The 13,514-nt window shown below is 34.1% G+C and overlaps 1 protein-coding gene across 1 annotated transcript in view; it reads right to left on the minus strand.

Annotated features, from left to right (window-relative positions):
• Negr1 (neuronal growth regulator 1) overlaps positions 1-13,514 on the minus strand; it is an 819,223-nt gene that overhangs the window by 671,618 nt on the left and 134,091 nt on the right. The window lies entirely within an intron of this gene.

Here is a 13,514-nt window from a genome sequence, read left to right on the forward strand (position 1 = left end):
AGCAGGGGCTGAGCACTGCTTAAGTACACTTTTTGGGGAGGGCGGGGACTTTACATACATCATAGTCTCCTTTAACAAATCATCATACACTGCGGGAAAATCAAACAACAACTCCTAAACATGATTAGTTCATTCATTGGCGGGAACAGGTCGGGCGGGAGTGATAGGTCAGTTCTAAGGGGGGAGGTAAATTCAAACTGATTGGTTTAGGCCCTGTGATGTCTACGTGCAAAGTCATACAGGGTCCTAGGTTATCAAACAACCAGGCGATCAGGGGAAATATTTACTGGGCAGTTCCAAGTATTGTCTTAACAGCTACAGGAATTTCAGGTTTTGTGTGTAGCATAGGAACTTAACAATACCTGGTCCTTTACATTTTAACTCAGGCCTTGCAGCTTAGAAACTTTAGAATGCCCGGTCTTTTACACTTTAACTTCAATTTCTTTTACCCTTACACAAGTCGGATCTCCTTTGCTTGGTGTTTTGGATTTGAATATATTCATTCTACAGCAACCCTGCGAGTTAGTTTTGCATACTCACTCATCCCTGCTGCATGATGCATCTAGGAAGACTGACACCAGGCAGGCACAAAGTCAAGAGTCCAACCTGACACAGAGAGGTCCAGAGGATTATTAGAACTAAGGGTTTCATGCTATAAGGGGTTATGAACCTGTTGTAACTAGCAAACGGTGTGGCCCAATGGCCTAAGTCTTGATGCCATATGACAGTCTAACACAAAATGAACTTTGCAGTAGAGAAAGCCAAAATAAAATATGAGTTTATTGCCAATCCAACTGAACAGAGACCCAAAATTAAAAAATTAAATAAAGTGAACAAAGTAAAGATATATGTAATTTATTGAGGTCATGGTGTAGCTGCTGTCCTTGGTGATTGGAGGTTGGGAGTGGGATTAAACTTTTACAGGAAAAAAGTATATGTGCATTTTAATGTGAGATAAATATATAGATGCCTAGAAATACATATGTTCAGAAGTATGTGTACACGTGCATATTTGGTAAAGGAAGAATATTTGGTAACGTAAGAAGTAATATCAGGAAAGGAAGACAGAAAGTAAAGAGGAACATAGGTAGGTGAACAGGGAAAGCATGGAGAAGGATGGCAAAGCTGAGGAATTGCACCACTTCAGGCTATTTTTCCAAATTACTCTAAGCAGACTCAGACTGTGATCTTTAATCATGGATTTTCTGTAGAATTTGTTCTCTCACAGTTAGGTGGCTCTCATTTTTATCAAGTACCACCCGGGTGTCAGTTTCTTAGTCAGCACCACCTTGCACAGTATGTAAGACTGAACTGAACTCTTGTGTATGACAGCACCATACACACTGCTTCATCATTCAGCACACTGCTGCTGTTACATGTTATTTTTACCAAATAACCCACTGAACCATATCTTTTTTTTTAAAGAAAGGTTCTTGAGAGAGAGACAGAGAGAGAGAGAGAGAGAGAGAGAATTTCTTAATATTTTATTTTTTTTAGTTTTCAGCGGACACAACATCTTTGTTTGTGGTGCTGAGGATCCGAACCTGGGCCGCATGCATGCCAGGCGAGCACGCTACCGCTTGAGCCACATACCCAGCCCAAACCATATCGTATATATACAAATAGTCTATGTACAAATACCTGTGTGATGTTCTGTTATTGCCTGCTAATCATGATAACAGTTACAACCTGTAACTGTTAAATATTTGAAGGTTTTAGAATTGATCAACTCACTGAATCAGATATTCAGTTAACACCCCAGCCATCCTATTATTTCTATGTCTTTGAACAGCCCTCATTAATAAAGTGAGTATAACATTAGGACTTGAAGTGATGACATAGAAAAATTAACATCTACTTTGTTTTTTTTTTTTTTTTTTTTTTTTTTTTTTAATTTTTATTTATTGGTTGTTAAAAACATTATAAAGCTCTTGACATATCATATTTCATACATTAGATACAAGTTGGTTATGGACTTAACATCTACTTTGGATAGACATTTTGGAAGATATTTTTGTTTTTAAATGAAGAAACTAAGGGAGTTCTGAGAAGTCCCTTTATTCTAATTGATTCTATTCCCCACCATTCTCAAGGGAAAAGCACAAATTTCTTTGAAGCACACTGTTCATATAGGAGTTAAACTTTTAGCTCACTAAACCTACAATTTACTGAAAGTAAAAAGTATTGTATTCATGAAGCATTTGTGTTTTTGAACAAAGTTGAGTCTTATAAAAAGATGAAGTGACATATCTGTTACTATCGATTTTTTATGACAAAATAGGATTTGTGGAATTATGATAAAGCTGTTTTTTTTTCTAGTCTGAAAGCTATTGTGGTTGTGCAAAAAATACTGAAAGTTTGGTTCCGAATTTTGTTAATCTTCCTGAGTGAGCCAGAGTGAGTCCAAGAACAACCCAAGGAATACTAAACTACTGAACAATCCATTAATTTTGGCCTTTCACATATTTCCATTTAGCATATAAAATAGTGACACATCACTTTGGGTTAAGCATACTCCCATGGGAATTCCCACTATAGATCAAAGATGAGAAGTAGGGCTTGTAGGCATCTTTGATGAACCAAAGGAAATGTGGCTGGCATTAGACTTCACAGTAATATTTAATGGCAAGAATTACATTTATTAGAGTTATTTCTCTCTTCACTTCCTCTAGTTGTCTGGAAACTGTTGTTTGGTGTTGCACCCTGGCCTCAAGAGTCTATAATCTTGCTAAGGCTAATGAGAAATCTGTATCAGAGAATCTGGCATCAGCCTGGCCTCTGGACAGAGACTCATGAGTAGACTAAGTCTGACAAAGGAGCCTGACCATGTGTCCAACTGGAGCAACACCCACAAGTTAGATAGATGAAAGTAGGGGAGCATGGTGGCTCCATTGACTTGGCTGGCAAGCTGTCCAGGCACTGATGGCATAGCAGAGACACTAATACTTCTGCCAAACGTAGGATGAGCTCTAGATGATACACTGACTAACCCAAAATGAAATGTGGGATAGTTACTAAAGGAAAGAAAATTTCAAATTCAGAGTGTGAGTGTTAAGGGTCTGTCTTCTTATATCTTCGGTGATGCCATCCTGATGGCGGGTGGGCAAGTGAAATAGTTCTTATAAATACAGGAAGTCAAGAAAACAAGTAGGGCTTGACTAGCAATAGCACTCACTTAAGAATATCTGGGAAACAATGAAACATTAGAGACACTGTTATATGCATCCTAACCTCAAAATCATGCAAAAGTTGATCAGACCCTTTAAAACAGAAGGCACATATTATGTAAGTAAGGAAATCACCCTGGAGATTTTATATTGTCACTGTCAATTTGGAGGTTCAATAAAAGGATAATAGAAATTTTGATTCTCAAAACAGATAAAGAAAAAGTCTCACTCTGGGGAGTGCAATGAGAGGAATTTTAGTGAAAGACTTTTACTTTTTATATAATAATGCTCTTCACTTTTTGATTTTTTTAACGTCCTGCACATTAAAAGATACTTAGAAAGAAGTAAAGCCATAAACCTTAAGTTAAAATGTACCTATCCATCAAATCTCTGAAAAGTACCTATGATCTGTAAAGCAGCAAATGCATTAGAGATGGCATTTTAAAAGAATTGCTTTGCAAAGCATAGATCCTTTTGAAATGTGAACAATAACACCCAATTTACAACCCTAGGTTTAGCAATTTGGATTTCTTTAGAGTCATATGCAGACTTAATGATCTAACTTTAAAATCATTAGCATAATTGTTGTACATATAGAATATAATCAATAAATATTTATTAGACAAAAATAGGCAGAAGTGGTTCTAAGCTAATTACAGCTAATTTAATCCCTACTTAATGAAAATAAAATATCCCAACATGATTTCTACCATATACCCGCTTAAGAAGTTGTTTTAATTAGTTTGCTTTATGTAGAATATTTATGCTGACTTCAGATAACAGCTTAATTAAAAACACATTTAAATTATATAAATAGAGATTAACATTTAAATCTTTCAAATGACATAATCTTTAAAAGTGTTTATTATTTATTTCACCTATTTCCTTAGAAATAAATGTGCTAACATTAAATGTACTCCAATATTCATATGTATAGAAAACTTTATTCACTGATTTCAAGAACATTAATTGAAATATTTTATTAAGTAACATTAAAATAGTTCACTAATAGCTTGGTGCTATGTACCTTGGAAAATGCATTTTACTTGAACTTATTATTGCTGGTCTGAAAGCTCAAAAGAATGCTTAAGTAATTTTTCTGTGAACTTTGGTTCAAAAAAGAAGTGGCGATATCGTAAGCCATTTTGACTTTCATCTTTTTCTTCCTCTATCTTCATAGCTTCATCTCTAATTGATGAGTTTTACTAATACATATTAAATACACTGGGACAATGAAGGCCCATTCTTTTCACAGACTATATGGCATGTGCTTGGAACATCTTATATGTGGTTTTGAAAGAAATGTCTCATTAAATCTGTGACTTTTATTAAAACTAGAGATGTTTATGCATGATTTCTTTTTGTCCTCAACCATCTCTAAGCACAAGGTTTAGTGGCAATCTTTGTTCCTTTATTATTTGTATCAGAGGCCCTTTGAATACATCAGTGAATTGCTTGTTTGGGAATAAAGATTTAAGGTGAACCAGAATGTTGCAACGCTGACACTGATTTCTGTGCTTTAATCTCTCAGCATTCCAGGCACAGAGAAAACACCTACAATGACATTTCTACCTTGCTCCATTTGGGGGAGGGAAGGAAAGCAAACACAATGACACCTGGGCAGATTTCATTTCTATAGTAAGATCATTGGAATTCGGGATTCCTATCCACTTACATACACTATGACCTGACATTGTCAACACTGAAGGAATTAATCACGGTCCACCAATTTCTCAAAGCCAGACATATATTCCCCAGCGAAAAAAGAACGATCTCCTTTTGGTTTGTAGGCAGAATGCATCTGGGGGTGTGGACACCTGCTAGTTTAACATTCTTTATATAGGCCAGACTGTAAGCAGAGGGATGTTCACTTGCCTCAAGGTATTTTTGATTCTCAAGTGCCACCTGCTCTAGAAACTGAAGCCAAATGTTATTTAAGAGAAGAGACAGAAAGTATGGTGAAGAAATTTTGTGAATACGCAGGACTATCTAAACACTGAAGTTACTCACTCTGGAAAGTCATCTGCACGTTTTTCTGGAAATGTGATGGAAGGAAGCCATGGAGAAATGCTAGCAAATCTCTTGTGGCAAGAAACTACTTTTCTGTTCCTACTCCTTAAAGGTAGATAATATTGGGCTGGGGATGTGGCTCAAGCGGTAGCGCGCTCACCTGGCATGTGTGCTGCTCTGGGTTCCATCCTCAGCACCACATACAAATAAAGATGTTGTGTCCGCCGAAAATTAAAAAATAAATATTAAAAAAAAATTCTCTCTCTCTCTCTTTAAAAAAAAAAAAAGGGTAGATAATATTTTTGAGGTTTTGGACTTCTTCCAAGACTTGCGTCTGTTCTCTGTAATACTGAGTCGCTAGGCCATAGCAGTGTTGTGTGGACTTGGTTAAGGACAATATAATATAGCCTTTTCATTTTATTTTTATTTATTTATTTGTTTGGTACCAAGGATTGAACCCAGGGGCACTCAACTACTGAGCCACATCACCAGCCTTTTTTATCTTTTATTTTGAGATAGGGTCTTGTTAAATTGTTTGGAGACTCACTACATTGCTAAGGCTGGTTTGGAACCTGTGATAGTCCTGAGTTACTAGGCTTACAGGCATTCACCATTACACCTGCCTTATTTTTATTTTTACAATGTTGGGGAACATTGAACCCAGGTCCTTATGCATGCTAAACATGTACTCTTCCCAATGATTTATAATTCTAGATTATTTTTAAGTATTATATATATATATATTTTTCCCCCCATGCTGGGATGAAACCCAAGACCTTGTACATATTTAATAGGAAAGCTCTACAATTGAGCTACACCTTCAGCCTTATTTTAATTGAAAAATAATAATTATATATTTTATGGGGTCCTACATGATGTTTCAATACATGTATATATATTATATCAACTATAACATATATATATATATATATATATATATATATATATATATATATATATATATATATATATATATATATAATATAGATGTATAATTGAAGCTTTGTCCCAGGGTTTCATAAACTGATTTCCAGACCACTCACGTATAATCAAATCAAGCCTTTATTGAAGCACACTGGTAGCAGCTGACCAGAACATAAGGCTGTTCCCCTGATCAGCCCCTGAAAATTGCAAGGGCACTCCTTATAAGCCTGAAAACCGCAAAAGGGATGTTCGGGGATTCTAGCCAATGCAAGCAAGCCAGGTTACAGAAGCGGGACAGTGCAGTCAAGCGGAGGGAAGCCTAACCAATCACAGTTAGCCCAGTCACCCCAGTTACAGAAACAGAGCCCCGTTACCCTAGTTACAGAAACAATACCCAATTAGGTAGTTTTGTGTTCTTAAAGGTTTCTTATAGCAAAAGGAAAAGAACATAAATGATCAAATCAGGCTAATTACTATATCTATGAACTCAAATATTAATTATTTGTGGTTTAGAATATTAAAAATCTTCTTTTGGCTAATTTGAAATAGGCAAGACATTATTATTAACTACTGGGTCCATGTTATTCAAGAGAACACCAATGTTTATATTTGGATCTAACTATAACATTGTACCTGTTGCCCAGTGCTTCCCCTTACCCCATCTATGCACCTACCCCAAACTCCGGAAACCACATGCTATTCTATACTTTGATGAGTTCACTTTTTTTTTTTTAGATTCCACATATAAGTGAGATTATGTAATATTTGTCTCTCTGTACTTGGCTTTAATTTCTTAGAATTCTGTCCCCACTCTAGGTACATCTGTGTTGTTGCAGTTGACAGAATTTTCCCATTTCAAAAACCAAACAGTATTCCAAGTGTACAAACACCACAGTTTTTAATCCACTCAGCACTTAGGTTGTTTGCATACCTTGTCTATTTGTGAGTAATGCTAATTCTGTTGTAAACATGGGAGTATAGATATCTCTTCTGCACACTGATGTCAATTCCTTTATTTCTTATTTTTCGTAGTGTTGAGGATTGATCTCAGGGCCTCATGCATGCTAGGCAAATACTCTTCCACTCAGCCATATCCCCAACCTTCAATTCCTTTAGGTAGGTACCTGGTACTGGGATTTATGCATTTCTTTTGTTGGTTGTAATATAAAACCTTGGATTCAGAATCATATTACTTGTGGGCACATTCTAACTCTGCGCTTGCAAACTACAGCAGGTGATTGTTTTCCTCAGTCTTTCTTATTTTTAACACTTTATAATGCCCAGGATGGAATGAAAGAAAAGGAAGGAAGGAAGGAAGGAAGGAAGGAAGGAAGGAAGGAAGGGAGGGAGGGAGGGAGGGAAGAGAGAGGGTGGGAGGGAGGAAGGAAACTATCCCATATCCCTTGCAACTAAAATTCCAAAATGACTTAGGTTCTGCCCATCACAATTAGGAACCAAGTGAATTGGGAAGCTAAGTAGTGGGAAATACTGTTTTTGCTTTAGTATGGTTAATGCAGCACTTTTTGTATCTCAGGTGGCAAAAATTCTGGCACTGGCTTAGGTAGCATGATCTTGAATGTTGTAATCAGTAAAGCCATATCCTGATTTTCCTGCTTTCTGATTGTGGTGTTTAAGAGGTTGAGCATAACTTATCCAAAATGCTCAGAACCAGCAGTATTTTAAAATTTGTTTAATTTTGTATTTTGAAATAATTGCAAATATAAAATATTGGGAATGAGACCTAAAGCCCAAATATTGCATAAGGAGTTCCTATATATGGAACTCCTTATGCAATATTTGGAGTGTGCTTGTGTTTTGACCACAACCAGTCACATGAAGTCGGGTGTGAAATTTTATAGTTGTGATGTCATATTGTCACTCAAAAAGTTTTGAACATTGGCCAGGCATGGTGGTGCATGCTTGTAATCCCAGCAGCTCAGAAGGCTGAGAAAGGAGGATCACAAGTTCAAAGCAAGCCTCAGCAACTTAGTGAGTTGCTAAGCAACTTATTGTGAACTGTCTCAAAATAAAATATAAAAAGGGCTGTGGATGTGGTTGAGTGGTTAAGTGCCCCTGGGTTCAATACCTGGTACCAAAAATAAAAAATAAAAGTTTTAACAGTTTTGGAGCAATTTGGATTTTTGGAATAGGGATGCTCAACTGGTAGTAGCAGTTTTGCAGTGTTCCTCTAGGACTCATTACTAGCAGCCTAACCTATAGCCTGGTTTTCTACCCTTTCAAAAGTTTTAAGTACCCAAACTCAATTTCATTCTGTTTAAAATGGTTGTATTGGTTTTTGTTACTTCACCTGACTCCAGATATATACATAAATTACATACATGTATTTAATAAATATAAGTCAGTTTCTATAAGTGGAGCACACATATATATAGAAATATATTTCTATTTTGGCAGCTATTCCAAACAAATTTCCAATAAATATGATTTTGTCAATTAAATATTTTAGTTCTTAAGAAAATTTCTTGAATTCAAGCAGCATGGTATGCCAAAAGGAACTTGACTATATCCTGTAATGAAAATGATTTTTATCATATTTAATTGAATTAGATTTTCAACCAATTCTAAGGTAAATAAAATTAAAAGTTTGTTTTGCTTTATTCTAATTTAACTGTTCATAATGTTTTATATTTAAGCTATGAAATTGAATAACATTTAGAAATAAGTTCTCTGGGAACATAGAGGAGGAGAATACACCTTTCTCTAAAAGTGTGGAAAATTGGGCCTTGAAGGATGAATAGGAGTTTGATATGTGGAGAAAAAAGATATGAGTAAAATGTCAATTTAAATAAAGAGAATCCCATTTCACAATATAATTTGGTGCAATGAATGCAGAATAAATGGAAATTGGTAAACATCAACCAAATTTAATGCTCTCAGGATGTAACTCATTTGAAATGTAAATAATAAATGAAATAATAATTTCTTATTTTTATTAAGAATAAAAATGGCCTAAATTTGTTAAATAAAGATAATGACAAAGATGTATTAGTAAATGTGCTTAGGTTAAAATTTATGAATAGTTTCCAAGACTGTTTTTTAAAAAGAGATGAAGATGCTTCTGAAAATGTAATGTATCTTGAAGACCAGAACTGGAATGCCTTAGTACTATAAAATAAAAAAAAAAAAAACAGCTTAAGGCAGAAGAAAACTTTTGTTTGTATGATAAAAGAAACTACCAGGGTTAGCAAATTCAGAGAGTTATGTCAACAGGTGGTATATTTATGTTGTTGTGAATATTAGGTTATTTCAATGATTCTAAGCTGGGGAGGATTTCTTTGCCCTCTGTCTACAGGGGACATTTGGCAATGTCTGGAGATATTTGGGTTGTCACATCTGGCAGAGAATTTCTCTTGGCATGTTGTTGATAAAGGACTTGGATGCTGCTAAATGTCCTACAATGCCCAGGACAGACCCTCACAACAAAAACCTATCCAGCCTCAAATGTCAATGAGCTGTGGTTGAGAAATCCTGGAATGTCTTCAAAGAGCGTTTCATTGTGAATTTGCAGACAAGTGACACTTGGTCACACTCACACCTTCTGAAATGTCTGGCTATGCTGGAGGAGAGGGTTTTCACGTAAATGGGCATTACTGTGAACTTTTTGTGAACCATATATAAATTATTAATTTAGAAAATGAGTCAAATGAATATGAAACTGTACACCATAATCTGACAAAATCAAGGTCTTTTGGATTTCACATAATTTTATTTAAATAAGAGTTTAAGATTGTCTCAGAGCTATCTTAATTCCAGAGGAAGTCTGATGACAAACGCTCAGATGGCAGATAAGAGAAAGTTTGGGAAATACGAGAGTTAAAAAATAATAGTCATAAAGGGATGATAATAAACCATATTAAACAAAGAGAGTTAAATGAGTTTTCTTTATATTCAACAAATATTTGACTTATTTTCAAAATGGAAAAGGTCAATCTGAAAAATATATTTTATGATGAAAAGAATGCTTTGCTGATGAAGTAGTATCTTTTAGAAATATATATCTATTCAAGAGTATAACTGAAAAGATAGGAAATTGGAATGGTATCATGTATCCTGTAAATAAACTCAGCAATTAAGGATGAAATTAGCCACTCCAAACAAATATCCTATTAATGTTTTATATATCTGTGCATAATTCATTACTTCTTAAGATGTTCATTTAGGAAACCCTATTTTTTAGCAGATGAAATTAAAGTCTATTATAAATTCATTCCCTTTTTCCCTCATGCTTTGCAATTTTCAATGAACAATGTATCATTCTGAAGCTGTTTGATTTAAATATTTTTATAGTTCACTTTAATGCAAAATGTTGTCATATAACATTTTCTCTTAAAAAATGATCAGTAATGGAGGTGCCAACATTTGATGAAACGTAATTTATTGCAGGAGGTTAGAACAAATTTTTGCACATTTGTGTATACCAAGAGTATACTTAAACTTTAAATGTGGGGTGCATAGAGGTAATTTTTCTTCCACATTGGAGTCATTTTCTTACATCTGTTTGGTATAATTTTATATACACTACCTTACCCAGTTTACTATTGTTTTGGGATATGTCTTTTACCTTGCCATTTGCAAACAAACTGTTACCTAAACATACTCCTAGAGCAAAGGTCAATCTTTTAATCACCTATCACAGATCTAAATCATCCCTGCTTTTTTTTTAAATGCTAGATGTTTTAAAATCAGTTGCATAGAATTCTAAGTCTATATTTTCAAAAAGTCAATACCATAATATTTATGCCATACCACACTCAATCTTCTACTTCAGATATGTACTAAGACTTTAATAAATATATCTAAGAATAGGTTCTTTATCAATCTATGAGAAGATAGAAAATAAAGGCATAACTTAGTTTTCCTTAAAGGCATTAGTAAATATTTTTTAATAAGTAAATTTTACAGTGTTGTGAAATGAGCAGACTTGTAAACATACAGAAAGCAAAACATGTTTAGAGGAAAAATAGAAGAGACTATTTTACCTTACCCCATTTTTTTTCAGAAAAGTAAGTATTTTCTAGATGAGTAAGGAGAGTTTATCAATTGAGTCCTAACAATAAAAAAAATACTAGGTTAGTTCTTTGTAAAGCGATAATGTGGGGGTTGGGGATAAGGCTCAGTTGGTAGAGTGCTTGCCTTGTACACACAAGGCCCTGGGTTCAATCCCTAGCACCATACAGAAAATAAATAAATAAATTTTAAAAACATACAAAACAACAACAAAAGAGATAATGTAGAGGACTTTTAAAGTTAATATGCAAATAGCTTTATAGTATTTATATGTAAATATTGTTTTCTCAGAGAGCAAACTGAGCATCAATTGTTTTCCCAAAACCAGGTTATTCGAAAATATGCATTATTACTTCTTTAGGAAGAATTTGTAATTATCAATGGTGTCACTGCAAAAATATGTTTTCTATGTTCAAGAAAACAAACAACAAAACTCTCATATTCACAAACTCCCATTGAGATCTTGCTACAGATATATCACAACCTGTTGTCTTCATCTATTTCCAGAAAACATTAAACCATGGCCCTCAATAAGCTGTTCTCATTTATAATACAATGTGCATGTAGTGCTGACAAAATGGGAAATCCCAGAGCAAGTGAATAAAAAGGAAGCTTCATCTAGTATTATCAATCCCCCCAGGACCCTATTTGTAAAGAAATGGCCTTTTCAAGAACATGCACAATCATGCAGTTTCTTAGTTGGTGAAACAAATCTTGTGAATTTTACTCCCAATCCATTTAGTAACTTTATGATTTTCAACATATAAAACATATGCAAACTTGTGATACTGGTACTTCTACGGAGATTAGTATATGTGTTTTTACATGTAATGTATCTGATATCAGTCATGCATGCATGTATTTATTCTACTGTAAACATACATGATTCAATAGAATTTCTTAAGACTAGTATAGTGAGTTCTTTAATTAATAGAAAATACTAGCATCCGTGAAATGGAAGGATATTGTGCAGGGTACCATGGTCCATTGCTATGGCAGCAATTTAAAAGCACATTATCATTTAAAAATACTATATAAATATCAGAAAATGACAACTATTTAGCGTGTTGGAGTACAGTTCCATATGGTCCCTAATAGAAAGCAGTGAGGTCCAGTAATAATGTTAAAGTGTGATTACACTCTAACACATTTTCAAAATACAAAACAAAACAACTCTATATTCTGTAATGACAACATGAAAGTTCTAGGAGTATTCTCTGTATGTCTAAATAATGGAGACCTTGAGGACATAAAACACTTCCTGGAATATTGTTTTAAAAGATTTTAATGTTATTAAATAAACTTATTTCAGAAGCTTTATTTTGGTAGCATTTTAATTCTACATGGTAAGGTCCTGAAATTGACACAATTCCTCTTAATTGGAATTATAAATTCTAAGATTTTCAATTTTAGTTGTTTCTGTCTTTGTCCTTTTCCATGTATCTTTAGCTACGGTGAAATAATGTTTTACTTTAAAAGCCAATTTTGGCTAATATAAAATATCGTTAATAAAATAATTCCTATAAATTTTAAATGTATAGTGATAATCTTGAGAATAAGTCAGTATAATTCATGGAAGTATATATAAGAAAGGCAAATCCCTCAAGAAGCATGGCACCAGGATGAGAAATACCTTTTGCTTGGTACCATATAGTATGAAGTGCTTCATAAATGCTTCAGGATCATAATGATGACAAATTCTAACTGCAGGTAATCATTCATATAGAAATGAAGGCAAACGACTCAGGTAGGGATGAAAAATTCAGCGCTAAATAATGCATTAAGTTTCTAAAAATTTACTAAGAAAAATACAAATTTAGGAGATACAAAGAGCCTCTCACAGGTTTTAGGCGATAGGAAAAGTCCTGTAGAGAATATTGTATAGGTGCAGATACTATATTCCTTTTGTATTCTCGTCCTAATAAATTAATAGTAAGTATAAACAAGTCATTAGCTAAAAAGATGAAGTGATAGATAATTTTATATAATTGATTAAAAGATGGAATTCAAAAGCTTCTTTATTATGATGACTGGATTTGAGGTTTTGAGCATTTGAATATCTTTAAAAGCAGAAGAGAAAATGGATTTATTTGGTATTATCTGCATATGTAAAATTACATTTACATAGTGAAATACAACCATTGGCCTAGGCGGATGATTCTGCCGTGGTGGCATTGCTGCTGTTTCATACACTCTAAGAAATAGATGTTCTTTTAAAGTTACATATAAATCACTTCTTTGAAACTAGAAATTTATCATTTATATAGTTTATATAATCTGAGATGTAATGTTTGAGGAATTGGAAAGGAAAGGAAATATTTCTCCCTTCAACCTCAGAAACTGCTAGCTTGCAAATCTCTTGCCTTGAAGTTTGTTGATGATCAG

Source organism: Marmota flaviventris, chromosome 10, assembly GCF_047511675.1.
Source record: "Marmota flaviventris isolate mMarFla1 chromosome 10, mMarFla1.hap1, whole genome shotgun sequence".
Classification (NCBI taxonomy): domain Eukaryota; kingdom Metazoa; phylum Chordata; class Mammalia; order Rodentia; family Sciuridae; genus Marmota; species Marmota flaviventris.